The sequence below is a fragment of the Cajanus cajan genome, chromosome 9 (genome assembly GCF_000230855.2).
Source record: "Cajanus cajan strain Asha chromosome 9, NIPB_CcT2T_4, whole genome shotgun sequence".
Taxonomy (NCBI): Eukaryota; Viridiplantae; Streptophyta; class Magnoliopsida; order Fabales; family Fabaceae; genus Cajanus; species Cajanus cajan.
The window spans coordinates 53,723,781-53,741,690 of NC_138525.1; the positions used below are offsets into that span (position 1 = coordinate 53,723,781).

Here is a 17,910-nt window from a genome sequence, read left to right on the forward strand (position 1 = left end):
TATCAATGATTAATTTTTGGTGTGAAACTTAACCAATCAATTTTAATGAAATTTTTTCTCTTTATTATCTTTTTTCATCTACAAAACTCAAATCTAAAATCTTCCTTAAGGAAACCTAACTTAGTACTACTCAAATCAAACTTCCTACTTGTTAGTCTTATTTCATCTAATGCTACAAATAAAGTTAAAATTAAATATATTTTTAATTAGTGTAAATAAATAATGCTTAGTTTGGTTTCTAGTGAAAAACTTATGTTTGGTTCCTACTGTTATGAAAACTCATTGTGCAGGTGACAATCACACGTAAGTGTGATTAGTCTCTCTAGTCAAGTAAGTTGGAATCTAAGTGATTACTATTAATTAATTGATCTCTCTTTTCAAATACAAATTTTCATATTTAACTAACACTTTGTTTTGATTGTGTAGTATAATTTACTCAACTTGTTGATATGTCTATTTCATGTATGTAAAATATAATTTGTATTTAACACAAAATGTAGAAATAAAGACCACACACATCATATTCATACAATTTAATGAATATTATCATATGTTCTAAAACCATGTTTTAGTCATTAGCTAAGTTTGAGTTGAGTGCGTTACTTATAACAAGAACATCACTTAAAAAAAAAAAAAAAAAAACTAAACAAAAAATGAAACAAGACTTTTTGGAATCTTAACTTCCTGCATAAGCATAACACTTAATTAAAATTAAAGTATTAATCTAATTTTTGAGAATGAGAAACTATCCCGTTTTTCACCGTCTTTCCCGTTTATTGTCCCGCGTGGTTTTATGTTGGTAATATTCGCGTAAGCAGTGATGAGAGTGTGTCTCAAGCTGACGCAACCTAGTTTCATATATGGCACTAACAAAGGTGTTCATGTTTAATTACAACATTTTTTTTTTGAATTTGAGAACAAACCTATAATGGTTAGGAGTTTGTTTGGAGGAATTACCAGTTTTCAAATTAAATTTTAAAATAAATTTCCGGAGCCGGTGAACCCTCATCTCGTCTTACCTCGCCATTCAAATGTCCAAGGAAAAAATAATGTTACCCTCTAATGCCTCCATTTTGTCCCTATTGTGTCCCCTCTTCTCGTCCTAGTTTTTTTTCTTCTTCTTTTCTAATTTGTTTTCTTCCTATTTTACGATTGTTTCTTAGTTGTTATTGATTTGTTGATTTATTCATTATTTATTATTTTTTGGGTTGATTATTATTGGTTTGGTTGTATTTGTTTAGTTTTTTTAGGTTGCACGTGAATTATTTGTTAAAATGTCTCTTAGAACTTAACCTTGAAAGTTTAGACAAAATATTAAAATTTAGATTAAAACTTAACTTAAGATTAAGAGTTGGAGTACAATATATATGATCTTATTAGATTCGAATTTTGGTGTTGTTAGTTATTGTAATTTTGATAAAACAATTCTAAAACTTAGCCATAAATCTTAGTATCAAAACTTAGCGTATATTAGTCTTTATTAAAATTTAAATTAATGAAAATTAGGTTTATATTAAAACTTTAGTTTATATTAGCCTTTATTAAGCTATATTAAAACTTAAGCTTATTAAAACTTAGCTCATATTCCTGTAAAAAAAAAATAGTTCATATTGAGTATAAGCTAATTATTTTATAAAACCGATTTCTAATTCATGATTTAACTCATGACTTCATCAGTATCCGAAGCCGTCTGAGACAAGAAGATCAAAGACATTATCTTTGTCATCCCCCGACCAATCCGGAATGCTTCTGGTAACCCCACTTGTACCCCACTTCTTATACTTCAACTATACATGCCTGCATCTTTTCCTAAAGCTGTTCCTTAAGTGAAAGTGTTATAAATTATATAAAACGGTAGCTCTTAGAATTATTAGTTCCTTTTGTATTTTATTTCCAGTAGATATGGTTTGATATTACAAGTTTGAAACTTCAAGATGACTCAAGTCCTTGGAGTAATTAATAAATGACAAATAAAGGCATGGTAAGTTGGATAAATACATTTGCTTAATGTTTCAAAACATTTAGTAGGCATGTATAGAGTCTATAAATTATTTTTTTTTATACGTCAGAAGAAACAGTACTACTACTCAAGAGGGCATTGCATCATTAAATTATTAAAATTTCCTAATTCAAACCTCAACCATCAGAAGTGGTGGTCATATTTGATACCATTATCCATATAATTCAAAAAATATTTTTTTTCAAGAAATATGACATATTATTAATAATGAAATACTTGCATGAGAAATGAATGAGCATGCATCTTATAAATAAACTTCACAAGAAACTAAAGGTATAAAACAAAATTAATTATTAACAATTAATAAATTTGAAAGTAGATATATATTTCTAATAATTAAAAACAAAATAATGTATCTTTATTTTTTTATTGTATAAAAGACTAAAAATAATATTTATTTACGATTAAAATTATACATAATCGCAATTATTAGTAAAGGATTGTTAACATAGGGTGGGATTATATGGACTTGAACATGTTTATTAACAATAGATCTCACTTTTAATCCTTTTGATATATTTTAAATTTGACATTGTCTAAACTCTAAAAACAATAACTTTATCAACAACTTATTATTCATTTTCTTTATTAAAACATTCTTTTGTAAAAAGCAGGATAATTACCGTGAGAATTTATGCCTAACACTCTTGATACCAGTTCAATCTCATCTTCAATATGAAATTACAATTAAATTATAATTAAAAGTACTGCTTTACTTTTTAAAATAGGTCAATTCAATGAAAATAAATTATACATTTTAATTATATAAAAAATTGTCTGACACCCATGATACCAATTTATCTTATTTGTAATATCACAAAGACATATAAATACAACTAAAGTAGTTATTAAGTATATAAGGAACAAAGTTATAGAAAAAAAATACAATTAAGATTATCATTTTTTTACTTTTAATTAAAAGCGTTTTATTAGTATTTTATTCAATTTTAAAAAAAATAATAATGAGATATTCATGGTATTTATATTGTAATAAAACAAGATGTACTATTACCACTCTCTTACATAAATTGGAGAGATGTTAGAGCAAATGTTGATGAAATATGCCGGATAAAAGATAAAAGATAAATAGAAATGATTTATGAGGATGTAAAAGAATATCTTCCTTATTGTGGAATTTCATAAGGTTAAAAGAAAATACCTTCCTTGTAGAATATCTGCACGGTATTGGAAGTCTAGAAGTAATTTAATGTAAAATATAAATTATTGAATGAAATAAATTAATATAAGTAGATTTATTCAAATAAATGGATTATATATATATATATATATATAAAAAGTAATAAAATAACATAAAATTGGAGGCAAGATTAGATATCGCTGAGCCAGTGCGGAAGAATCCATGACCTTGAAAGTACCTTGATTTTAATTATTTTTGAAGCTCTTTCTAAATTGAAGACATGATTCTATTTCATGTCCTTTCTACTGCAATAAATTCATTAGTTGAACCGAGGGCTTTCTTTCTTACACCCTTGCTGCTACATGCAAAACGCAAAGTTCCATGCGTAAGATTGTGGGACACACTGTCTTTCTACCCGTCACTCAATATGTCTGGTTCTCTTGTACGTAATTATTTTTCTAAACAAGTTAAATCATACACACACACCCTTATATAAAGATACAGTAATTTTTAGATAGTCCTTAACGGCTAAATGTCGATTTGAATACATATGGTAGATTAAATAAATCCAAAATAATTAATTAACTTATTGATGATATCTGATTGAACATGTACACTATCAGGTTGGACTGTGGCACTGTGCACAACTTCATAGGCAAGGGGTAAAGATAAGTACAGCACATGCAACAGATGCATATCCATGGCCAACCTCATTATAACTACATACATTTGTATAAGTTTGATGGTAATAACTAATAATACAATGTAATTTATATTTTCATTATGGTGGCAATTTTTAGTGGAATGCATAATGTGGTTTCCTTTTTTGTTCACTACAGAAACAGCAGGGAAGCACTATAACACGTTCCTATATCCTTCTATCACTGTCTTCGTTGTATTCTAACCAGGGGAACCAAATTTGAAGACCACGTCTAAAGTGATCCTGCACCTCTTTTGTCATACATATATGTTATCTTCACGTTTAGCAACATATATACAAGATCAGGGTCAGCAAAATATTCTTTTAATACAGTTTTTATTATTAGTTTAATTATATATAAATATCCTTAAACTGGGTTCATGTTAATCCACATCCATTTATTCTATGGGTGACAAATATCGGATGGATAGATTAACTAAAAATTTACTTAAAAATATAATTCTTCTGATCTGTTTAAAGAAAAAAATAATTCTTCAAATTCATTCATTAATATTTTTTTAATGGATGAATCAATATCCAATTATCTATAGGAATAATGTTATTAAAATTAAATAAATTTTATTTTTCTTTTTCTTTTTTATAAGTCATTTCATTCGTATTTGATCTTTTAAAATTCATAAGATCTTTAGATTAATCTTTTAAAATTTCAATTTAATAAACATCATATAGTGTAATAATAATAATATAAAAAAAATTAAAATTTTAACCATTAAAAATAACATTCTTTTGTAGTGACTAATCATATATAAAATAAAATGGATCAATTGAATTTAGTTTATTATTTATCTTTATTATAATAAATAAAATAAATAAATTTAATTAACGATAAATTAGATAGAAAATAGATAATTGAATTCTTTTATCACCCTAATTAATTTATTCTAATAATGAGTGTATCATATAAAATTTTTAACAATGAAAGATGCAATGTTACTTGTAATTTTTTATTTACGTATAACTTGTTTAATATTCTCTTATGCTCTATATTTAAATTAAGAACCAAATAGAATATTTCATTAGGATTAATCTCATGATTAAAAGGAATAGAGTTGATGTAGAAGGTAGGACTTATCCTTGTTACGTGTATATAATTTTTTCTATGGATTAAAAAAAGAACAAAATAGAGCGAGAAAATTAAGGAAAATGAAATTAAAGGAAAATAAATCGAAAAAGATATATTATTTAGTTGAATATAAGTAAAAAGGAAAAGAAGAGTAGAATTTTTTCTCTTCTCCACTTCAGAGATAAATAGAAAAGAAAGTAGAGAAAGAAAAAAATACAAATTAAAAATAGATTTAACCCTGAAAATAATTTAACCTTTTATCCCTCCAACTTTTTTATTTTTTATAAAAAATATATACAAGAATTATATATATATATATATATATATATATAATCACATTTTACTGTGTCGTTAAGATGCCTCATCCTTTGTCATTATTCTATGTTCTGAACCTGAGTACCAATATTATTTTGTTGTCGAGAAATTGGTACTAGTCACTCGAATTTCCCAAAAATAACTTTTTATTTTAATTTGTTTATTCAAATTTATAAATTTATTATTTTATAAAATTAAGTTAGTTAATTTAATTTTATGCTGGTGATAATTCAGAAATTAGTAATTAACCGATAATTTTTTTTATAATGAGTCCCATAATTAAAATAATAAAATTAATTTTTTTTAATCACCAATTGAAGTTAATTGAATTAAAAAATTGATGACAAATCTTATTTGATAAAAATATAATACTAAAATTACATATTGATAAAAATGATTAGACGATGTAATTGTGTCTAATCTCACTCACGATAGATGTATTGTCTATTATGTCATGAATTTCAACATAAATTGTTCATGTTGTCGAGTTTGATTTTGTTCATTATCTACTATTGACTGATATTGATGCACATGCTTATGTGAATTTAAATTGATTAAAAAAAAAGTAGTAATTAATCATTTGAACAATCAATGATGTACCATATAGAAGAGGAATTACCTTTCAATGATGAATTGGTGAAACACCGATTAGATACATACGTTTAAGATTAGTCTAGGCTGAATCTAATCACTACACCCAAAAAAAAGGAATTACGTCACAAAGTTTGCGGCAGTTTTAAAAAACTGCCGCCGCTTTATTATTTAGTTAAAATTTACGGCGGTTTGAGCAAATAGACGCAATTTTTTATTATTCTCCGGCGGTTAATGTAGAACCGCCGTAGCTAAGTTAAAATTTTTAGAGCCAAATGTTCCCCTCTCATCAGAAACACCTTAGAAACCTAACCCCCACTCTATTCTTCTTCTTCTCCTTCCCTCATAGTCACGCGTCTACCCTGCCCAAGAGTCACGCCTTTGCTCTTCCACTGTGGACATTGCTCGCGGGGACGAGCTCACGGGCTAACAGCGACAGGTTGAAGGGCTTACGGCGACGATTTCAAGGGCTGACAGTGTTTGCTTTGCTCTGCCTCTCTTTTGGTGAGTATTCCATCTTTAGCAGCTCTAATCTCTGCATCTTTAGGTTTTTGTTCTCCTTAGAACTGACTTCCATCGGATTAATCCTTCACTACAGAAAGAAACTCATCCTAAATCCGTTCGGTACTTACAAATTGCTGCAATTTCTTTTATTTCTTTTCTTGTTTTGAGAATGCAATGACAAACAAAACAAGGATTTTCTTTTTACATAACTACAGTACCCTAGCTTTTCCGCATCATGCAAATAAAAAACTAGCAAACAAAAACCAAATAGATGCGTTCAATAGGAAATGTGCAGTCACTCAAATAATAACACCACCTTTTTTTATTGTGCAAATGATTAAGCCTCAAAGGCAGCTAATTCAAAATAGCCAGAGTACGAAATAAATAATTAGAAGAGTGGGTATGGTATGAAATTCAAGACAGAGCCCTTATCTTTAACAGCTCCCTGAGCAATTTTTAGCTTTGCAGTATCCCCCAAGTACCTTGCATCACTCCCTTTAGTCATGGCTTCTAGGGAACCCATTCCTCTATAATTTTTGACACGTTGACCATTCTGGTGAAGAAAAGGTAGTTATGCATGTTATTACCATATATATTCTTGTTTTAGCATGTATAAGTCATCAGCAGAAGAAAGAGGCAAGAACAAATTAATTAACTAAGAAATAGGAAAGAGAAAAGCACAGAGAGTGTGTGTGCGTGTGTGAGAGAGAGATAAGCATATTTTCATAAATGCAAAAAACTAATTTTGAACTCCTAATCCAATAATTAAATACCCTGAAAGAAGCACAAAACAGAAAAAGATATTTTATATTGTTGAATTTAGGATTCTTATTCGATGCGATCCTAAGCTCGTAGATCGGTCTGAAGCTTCCATTTCGAGGATTTTTTTTAATCATTCTTTTTCCTGGCTATCAGGTTAGATTGTGTTTTGTAATGCTCGCTTTGTAATTTTCTTAATCATGCGGATTTGGTATATGCTAATTAAATGAATAGGCTGTAAAACTATTTTACTACTGCGTGTTATGTCTCTATGTTGCCCTGAAAGTGTTGTTTGATCCATGTAGTGCCATCTCGTTGAGGTTGGTTGGTTGTTGTTTTTACAGCTTTATGTTGTCCCTCGGTGTTAATTTTTTGAGTTCTGATTTAGGCCTAAGGGATAGGGTTGTTGGATTGTTTGAAATTAGTCCCTTGTTGGTGAAGGAAGGCATTCTGTTCTGTCATGTTCATTTAGTCTATTTTGTTTGAAGAAACTAAAAAATGAATTGTTTGTATAATTACTTTTGAAATGGTGCAAAATGTTAGGAAGTGCAATATGGACGACATTATAGCACTACAAGAAAATTGCGAATTAGAGAGGGAAAGATCCCTCACAAATCCCTCGCAAATCCCTCGCTAAACGGAATAGCGAGGGAGTAGCGAGGGATTTGCGAGGGATCATTCCCTCGCTAAATTCAAGTCGCTAATTAGCGACGGATGCATATCCCTCGCAATTCCCTCGCAAAATTCCTTCGCTTTTCCCTAGTCCGTCGCAAATTTGTGCCGCTAATTCTTCGCTACCGCCTCGCAAACGTAGAACCTAAATTCCCTCGCTAATTGTATTTAATATTTCCTCACTAATCGTTCGCCACTCCGTCGCAATTATCCCTCGCAATATTGTCGCTAATTCCTCGCAACGCTGTAGCAATATATCAATTGAGGTCCTTCGCAAATCCCTCGCGAAACTCCCGCAAATATGTCCTTCGCAAATCCCTCGCTAATCCCTCGCAAATATGTCCCTCGCAAATCCCTCGCTAATCCCTCGCAAATATGTCCCTCGCAAATCCCTCGCTAAACCCTCGCAAATATGTCCCTCGCAAATCCCACGCGAATCCCTCGCAAATATGTCCCTCGCTAATCCCTCGCTAATCCCACGCAAATCCATCAAAGCATATGGATTGAGTTCCCTCGCGAATACCATGCTAATCCCTCGCGAAACCTTCGCAACATATCTTTTGAGTTTCCTCGCGAATCCCTCGCTAATATATCGCGAAACCTTCCTAATTTATCTATATATACATTATTCTTAATTTGATATTTTAAATAAATCTAAATCAACTACATAATTTTTTTTCAATTCGACATGATTTAAAATAAAAGTTGCATGTAACAATATCTTTTACAAAACCAAATTGTTAAATGTCTTACAAAATCCAACTTGTGCATACTATCTTAAAGAAACCCAAACTAATTAAGGTCTTACAAAAAGAAAAGCCAAATAACTAGTCATCGTAAATAGTAAGATTTATAACTGTAGTGACCCGTTCTTCTATCATAGGCGTAAGATTTGTAGAGGCACATGCAACCTCTGGAGATGAAGTTTGGGTAGAGCTACTAGTTCCAAGATCCAAGCTATTTCCCATGCCATGCACTCTTTTCTTCTTGTTTTCACCTGCAGCTTTTAACCAAAGATCAGAATCAATTACAGGATGAGATAAAGTGTCTTCTCCATATTCGACGAAAATTTTCGACGAAAATTTTCGTCAGAAATTTATGACGAACATTTCCGACAGAAATTTCTGTCAGAAATTTTGAAAACCGTTTCTGATGAAAATTTCCGTAAGAAATTATTAATTTAAAATTTTAAATAAATTTTTTAATATAACTAATTGATATCTTATAATTTAATACTTCCTGCATATAAAGATAAATTATGTAAAAGGCATAATATGCAACACAAAAATACAAATTGTTAACAAACTTACTTTAATTAAAAAGTTTGTTTACAAACATTTATTGAATAATTCATGAATTGTATGATGTTAAGCTACATAAACAACAATATCTGAGTCTGACAAAGCAGAAACTTCGTAAATTATAACAACTTGGCGTTTAGTCATTCAAAGTTTTCAGGCATTTGTCTAATTAATAAGATGAAAACATATCCACACATGCCACTGATGTCAGCTTATATACCTCCGGTAGAACTGTAAGTAACTCCAAGAATCCCGGTATATATTCTGGATAGGAATCCATCTCATCCCTAAGCCATTTCACTATACCACCATCCCCCCAGTCTTCTGCAGGCACGTGCACAGCCAACGCAGCCACTGCAATGCTAATCTACAGGTGTAGACAATTTTGAACAACACATTTGGGTACATTAAGTTTCCATATAAAAAGCCCAAAAGTAACCAATAAAAAAAACAACAAAGAAGACAGAAGGGTGCAAGAGACTTCTATTTGACACCTGTGTTCTGACTTTTGGAGGACCCTTGTGGAACTTTTTCAGCAAGGTCTGCATTCAAAAACAACTATGAAAGTAAAGCACATAAAGCATTGTTTCTACTTAAACACCTGCATGGTCATGGCAAGGAGTCCATAAACCAAACAATTTTTCGCAGTGCAGGTGAAAAACAGGAGTATATACACAATCCTTTTAAGAGGGAATCAAATACACATCCTAAACTTAAACACCCTATGAATAGCACCAAAAATACATAGACCCTCACTCACATTCAATGAGTCACGCAACGGCCGAAAAGCTGTGGAAGGGAATTCCTCAAAGTCCCTTTGTACCTAAATCATACCAAATCAAGTACTCAAAAACCACAAGAAGAAGTAGCCCTTGGGGTAAGTATTTAGCATTCTCAAACACCAATAAGCATTAACCAGACATCAACAGGAAGTAGAAGACCACAGTTACGTTGCTTCTCAAGGTCTGAGAACAAAATATCAAGGTTTCTAGATTGCTACTGGGATCATGAAGTAAATTATCAGCCACCTGCAGAAAAACATAAGTGCGGTTCGAAATTTAATTTCTGCACCGAATTACTGAGTTCACAATTCAAAGGAAAACAAAAATAAAAACCCTAAGTCTCTACAAAATCCAGAAGACACGGAAATAGAAACATTCGTAAAACACAGCTAGATAACTCGCAGAGAAGTTCACAGCTCCAGAAGCAACGACAATCGTCAAATCCAGCACCGGAAAACGATAACATCGACAAACCAAACAATCATCGAGTCATTCAGTGGAAATCAAACCAGCGCGCATGGAAGATAAAGACAAATAGGGAACGAAATGAAGCGAATCGAGGAAGCAGAGAACAGATTGAAGGAAGAACCTGCCACGCATCCAAAGTTCACTGGAAATCTTGGAGATAGCGATCGGCTTGCATGCGCACGGAGTCATCGGGCTTCCTTGCTGAAATCGAAATGAAATGAATCGAATCGCAGCAGCGATATATATAGGAAGAGGAAAACGAAGCTCAATCTGATTTATGGGTGGCTTTTTCAATCTCGGTGTTCTGGTTTGGGCACTGCGTTTGAAATGAGAGAGTGAGGGGTTTTTGGCGCCCGGTGGGAAAGGGTTGGAGCCGTCCTGGACCGGGAGACTTTCTCAGCCGTTTGATCCACTGACGCTAGGTGAACTTATATGTCTTGTGCTTTTAGCATAAGGGTTAAATTACATGATCTTGACACGTGGCCCACTTTACAGACCATCAACGTGTGATTTCTTTTATTTTATTTTTTTACTTTCGGTTCTTTAACTTTGGCATCACATTTTGTTTGAATTGAATTTCCTCTGTGCAACCAAGATTAATATTTTTTTTTATTAAAATTACAATAACCACACTAGTATTCTAACTTAAAATATAATGTATTTTATCCCAACTTCCACCATTAAGAATTACAAGATTAATATTTTATCTCAGGTAAATTGCATTTTGTCTCATTATAATGTTTAATTTGAGATCTTCTCATCTAATTTTAATTTTGAAATCTTAATCTTCTAATTATGGTAAATCTTAATCTTAATCTTATCATGTTAAAAGAAAAATTTCGATGCAATAAAAAAATCTCATTATCTTTATTTATTTAATGCAATAAAAGAAAATTAATTTTTAATAACAATTATAAATATTTTTAAAATTAGTTTTTTCAACGGGGCAGGCGCATGTTGAGGGGTATGGGTAATTGCCCAAACAGTTTTTTTTTACTTAAATAGTTAATAAAAACAACTTTATCCATAAAAAATATTATTTCCATAAATATTTTATAAAAAATGAATGTTGAAAATTACAAGAAATAAGAAAGAGAATAAATTGGTACTAATTTTATCACTTTATCTTTTAATTTTTAGCATTTTTTAATGTTAAATAAATCGCATAAATCACAAATATACATTCATAGAATCTCAAATGAAATAAAAATAAAAATAAAAATTGTCACTCTATTCATGACAGTTGTAATTTTTTTTAAAAAAAATAGGTATTTTAATTTTTTCATAAAAGCATATATTTCTATAAAAAGAAAACTTATTATATTTTTAATTTGCAAACATAGTATAGCCTATTTTTTTTGTCCTTACTAAAAAAATTTCATGAATCTGTTATTGATGATAACTAAACAGACTTTAATTATTCCTAAAAAAATTATGATTTTTGAAATTTATAAATTTTATGAATTATAATTCTTAAGTATAAAACAATTTTTTGTGTACTAAATGTTCTTTTAAAATCATTTTTTAAGATGTTATAAAACATATTGATATATCAAATAATTTGGACATATCATATATAATTAATTTGATCTTTCAATCATTTTTTCTTATATATATATTTTCTAATTAAATTTAAAAGTGGTATATTAAGTATTATTTATTTGAATTGAATCATTTTTTCTTATACATATATTTTCTAATTAAACACTTTTATTTTATTTTAGTTTCTAACATATACAAAAATATTTTAAATTATCATAATTAAGAAAACAAGACATACACGGACTAAATTCATATTGTAAACATATAAATTATATTTAAAATTTATGATATATATATATATGTGTGTGTGTGTGTGTGTTTTAAAAAATATATATGAGTGAAAATTCAGTTACTTCAAAAGTAACTCTTAAAAGAGTTATTTAATGAATGTAATTACGTTATATATTGAATTTATTATTCAATAAATTAAGTCTAAAAATTTGTATACTTTATCTTTTAATCAATAGTTTTATTTAATAGATAATTTTAGATAATATTTAATAATTTTTAAAATTAATATTAGATAATATTTAATAATTTTAAAATTATTTTTAAATATTGAATAATTAAAAAAATGAAGAAATAACAAATAAGATAAAAATATATATAAGTAAAATAAAAAGAAAAAAATATGAAGAATTTCAAATTCTTACTAGCAACAAAATCTCTTATTTGCGAGGGATTAGCGAAAAACCTTTTCCCTCACTAATTTGCGAGGGATTTGCGAGGGATTTGCGAGGGCTATACATTAGCGAGGGATTTGCGACAAGAAAACTCCCTCGCTAGATGAAAAATTCGTTTTTATATTTTGGCTCATAATTTGGCGAGGGATTTGCGAGGGCCTAAGTTCCTCGCTAAATAAGCACTAGCTTTAGCGACAGATTTGCGAGGAGATGAAGGTTGGTCGCAAAATGATCCTATTTAGCGAGGGAATTTAGCGAGGGATATAAATCCAAGCTATTTCCTCACTAATTAGCGAGGGATTAGAGAGGGACTGTATTCCTCGCCAGTCCCTCGCTAATTAGCGAGGAAATAGCTTGAATTTATATCCCTCGCTAAATTCCCTCGCTAATCTGCGAAATTCTTGTAGTGTAGTAGAGGAGATATGTATCCTATTGCTCATAAAAAAAAGGATAGTTCATTTGTGAGCGAAGATGCTAGAGAAAAATATGTGAGTACAATATATTATTTGTAATTTTCAATTACCATTTACTCTTAACTCATATATGTAATCTTTTACTATTTATCTATATATTCAACATTATATGTAGGAACAATTGAATAATGAAATTCAGGAGACTTCTTCTGAGAATGAGGCATTTTTGAAAGTGTTTGGAAAGGAGCATCCCGGATATGTTCGAGGCATGGGACTTGGGGTTACTCCGACTCAAATCATTGGATCATATTCTTCCTCTGCAAGGTCTGGATCTTCATCAGATGCGGCCACGATAGCACAATTGCAATCTGAAGTTGAAGCGCTTAAGGCACGAGTTGGTGAAGTTGATGTTTTGAATGAACAATTAGCTTTCCTTATGCAAATTGTTAAAGGAAATCAGGTAAAAAATAAAGTCTTTAAAAATTCATAAATTTTATTTTCCAAGTAAAAGTTTGAATCTAAGTTGTGATTATTTTAATTTCAGGCAGCTGAATTGGGATCACCAGCAGATTTGAGACCTTCTTATGAGTCTAGCCATGTTCCTGAAGACAATGGAGGGTCATCATGAGGGACTATTTAGAATTGCTTCAATTTTAGTTTATTAGGAGCTTTAGGACCATCTTTATATTTTCGTTGTTTTTATGTACCTAAGTTTCTTAATTTTAAGGACTATTTCTATGTTTGAAAGATGCAAATCTATTATGTACTAAATTTGGATTTAATATCTTTAGTTAATGAATGACGCTTCTATTTGCATCATTTGTATTAGTTTATCTTTATCACATATGTTTGAGATGAGAATTTAAATAAATAGGTTGAAAAATGTAATTATCATAAACATTTAATTGCAAATTGGATAAGAACTGTAAAATGTGCGTTTACATTTGCAGCGGTTTAAAACTGCCGCTAATTTTTAACTTATATCAGTTTTCAAAATAGCGACACTTTCATAACTGCCGTAATTTTATCAAATATATTGAGGCTGTTTGTGTGGCTGTTTAAAAAACTGCCGCAAAATGAAGTCCCGACGCATGATATTGCGGCGGTTTAGAAACCGCCGCAATATAATTTTGTGGCGGTCAAAACCGCCGCCGCTCTTACTAAAAAATCGCCGCAAACAAACAAGTTTCTTGTAGTGAATGTTCGTAGGTTTGTGCATGCTTGTTATTATCCACCATTTATGACACTACATTGGATCATCAATATATGTACATTCCCTTATGCATTATTAATGACATTGTGTCTTTATGTGTCATTGATGACATCGTGTTTAAATGCTTAGAATAATAATGTGTGTCTATCTTTATGCATCATTAGTGACACTTTGTCAAATCATCAATGCACGCACTTGACTATGTTTTCCTTAAATATGCCATCAATACTATATCAAAGCAATAATATGTGTACTCATCCATATAAGTCATTGATGACACTATGTCATATATATCAATATGTATATATGTGTTATTGATGACATTGCATCATTATGCACATTGACGACATCGCATCAAAGCAACAATGTGCATGCCCATCCTTATGAACCATTGATGACCCCATATCAGATCATCGATGTGCATGCTTGTCATCATTGTGCCCTATTGATGACATTGCATATGCAGCATTGATGAACTACATCACAACAATAATGTGTGTTTGTTCTTATGCTCAAATGATGACATTGCGTTCAATCATTAATGCATGTGGTTGTCTATATACGTCATTAATGAAAACTCTTTTTTACATGACATTGATGACATTGCATAAAAGCATCAATTCGTGTGATTGTCCTTATACGTCATTGATGATATTGCAAATCTGGTGCTTCATGAACGCACCAAACATATTAAGGTGGACTAATACTTCATTTATGAAGCTCTTGATGCTCATGTTATCACTCTTCCTCATGTCACTTCACAACTCTTGTTTGCTTATATTCTAACCAAAGTTGTTTCTTGACCTTGCCACCAATTTCTATATATTTAGTAAATTGATGCTTCTTGATCAATCACATCTATCTGAGGGGGATATCAAGCAAGGAATATATCATTATTTTATTTTCTATTGTATAAACTAAATATTATAAATAATATAGTAGTTGTTATTATTTCCAAATAATTTGTATCATGAATTTAGGAATCAACCATAATTAGCAATTAAGGATTGTAAATCAACTTGTAATTTTTATAGAATAGAATATAACGAGAGCAGGCAACAAGCTAAAAAATTATTGACAAATTATAGATTATGTGTATACTTGTCTGTGGGGGGCCCAACTAATGATCCATCCTTGGAGGGTTCTAATACTTTTCCATTTTTATTCACGATTTTTCTTGCAAGGTTTGAGTGTATTTCCTTAAGCAAAAATTCAAGGTATTCGACAAGTTCAAGTTATGGAAGTTGAATTGAAATGGAGAACCAGGTGGGAAAAAAAATTAAGTACCTAAGATCTAACAATGGCATGAAGTACATCGATTCACAGTTTCAAAAATTCTATGAGGAATAAAGCATTCAAAGACATTTTTCTGTGTGTAAAACACCATAACAAAATGGTATTGTAAAGAGGACAAATAGGTCCTTCATCAAAGGGCTAGATGTTTGGATTAAATGTTGAGCTTTCAAAGAAATTTTGGGAAGAGGCAGCAGTTAACATGACGTGTTATCTACTCAATCATCACCATAAGCTTTATTGTTATAGAGGAGGTATGGACAGGTAATCCAATTAATTTAGATAATTTGAGAATTTTTGGATGTTCTGCTTTAATTTTGTGCATATATCTAGTAATGATAAATCTAAACTTGATCAAAGTCGGAAAAATGTATTTTCGTAGGTTCATACTTCTGAGAATGCAATTAATATGTTAACCAAGTGAGTAATCACTAACAAGTTCAAACATTGTTGTGACTTGTTAAACATTTTCCATTGCTAAAGACAAAAGTAAACTCCAACCCAAAAGGCATATGAAAGTATTGTTATTATCTCCTAAGAGCCTTGATATTCGCCAAGGTGGAGATTGTTGTGCATAGGTGTGTATGGTTCATATTCATAATGAGCAAACAAATGTTGAAGTGGAACAGATTGGGCTTGGATTGTGTATTTGTTGGATATCAAACTAATTAGGTTGAGGGTATAAGTCTATGCCCCATAGTTTATATATATTTGATGTAACCATATTTTTAATGATTAACAATAGGAACACAACCGTTCTGCTTCTAAGAATGTAGACACATTGTCAAACCTTGTTAAATCGTTATTTGTGTGTTGAGTTTTTATTCTCTTCTTTTAGAATCAATTACTATTGCTAACAATATAGTTAAATGATTTTCATTGTTACACTACTCCTTCATCAGAATCTTCACATTAATCAACAAAAAATAGCAAAGAATTATACAGAGCATGCCAAACCCCAAGCATGCTTTCACCATGGATGAATAGCTTTCTCCACCATGGATCTTTGTAAGAACTAAACCACCATACTTCAACTGAGGGACCAATATAGCAAGAAGTCATGAACCAACATAAGAAAACCCTTGCTTTGTTACCCAAATTCCTGCACCCTGGACCGCTCTACAAAATCACCATGTGAATCACAAATAATAAACAAGGGAACTACCAATCCATGAATTTGAACCAACAACCTAGGTCCATATTGAAACACAAGACAACCATGCTAATATGTCAAAATGTTACCCTTGTCATTGACCTCGACTGAATATATTAGATTTTCAACTTGAACACATTTATGTGTTTGGACCTAATCTTTTATTCATTAGATTTTTATGTCACCCCAAATCTCGACACACGTCATTGGTTGTAGCATCCAAATGGGTAGCTATTGCGTTCTTTTTTATCGTGATAGAAATAAATAGCACACTAAACACAAACATTATATTAAATAGTTGATACACGATATAGTTTCCTTGTTTGATAACACAAGTTACTATAATTTACTATTATATGAATATACCGTACATGATATGTAAATCTATTTATTCACTCATAATTTATTTATTAATTATTTTTATTAAAAGGATTAATTGGATGTGATGTCTTCTTAATCCTCAAGACACAAATTAAGAGAGTTTGATAGTCTTAGACATTTTTTTTTAAATAAAATTTATTACATCACATAATTATTAATTTAAACTAAGTCATCATATTAACAATAATTTTTATACAATATAAAATCAATGTTTTTCTTCTTTATTAAAAACCTTTTTAATATTTTATTTTCAAGGAGAGTGGGTTAATTCAACTTCTACTTAAAAGAGTCAACTTAAGAGTACACATCTACTGATTATATTTTTTTAGGACATACGAGATATGATAGTTTAGAAATTCTATAATAATAATAATAATCATAATAATAAATAAATAAATAAATAACAATTATCAATGCACAAATATTTTCTAAAATTAATTAAGAACTATGTGACTCTAAGTTCCTCATTGCATCAGAGGATACCTAGAAGCAATGATCATTTTGTTGATGTGAAAATTAAATTTTCAATAAAGTTTACATTCTTGAATGATAAAAAAAAACCTTTCATATATATCTCTTTTATCAATTTCGTAAAATAATAAAAACATTTAATTCCATGTCATATTTACAAGTTAAAAGAGGTTAAATAAATATTTAATATTTGTTAATATTTTACACAATTAACTAAAGGTAACCATTTTTCTTAGGGGTATATTGGGGGTGCATTGAGATTTAGTTCTCACCCTTCCTTATGCATAATTAGACTCTCAAACCTAAAATCTTTTAAATGACCAATTTTATCTAAAATAAATATTTTTCTAATTTTCTTAAATAATAATTGGTGACGACTTTATTTATAATATTAATTTTATAATAAAATATATATTATTAATCTAAT

At 30.1% G+C, this 17,910-nt stretch overlaps 1 long non-coding RNA gene across 1 annotated transcript; it reads right to left on the reverse strand.

The window, feature by feature from the left end:
* Positions 1-9,011: 9,011 nt before the first annotated feature.
* LOC145951613 (uncharacterized) lies at positions 9,012-10,605 on the reverse strand. The gene is made up of 3 exons (XR_014429386.1): positions 9,845-10,605; positions 9,579-9,626; positions 9,012-9,451 (listed from the first exon to the last, which is right to left on the reverse strand). It is a non-coding gene; the product is annotated as an uncharacterized LOC145951613 (long non-coding RNA).
* Between the last annotated feature and the right edge of the window lie 7,305 nt (positions 10,606-17,910).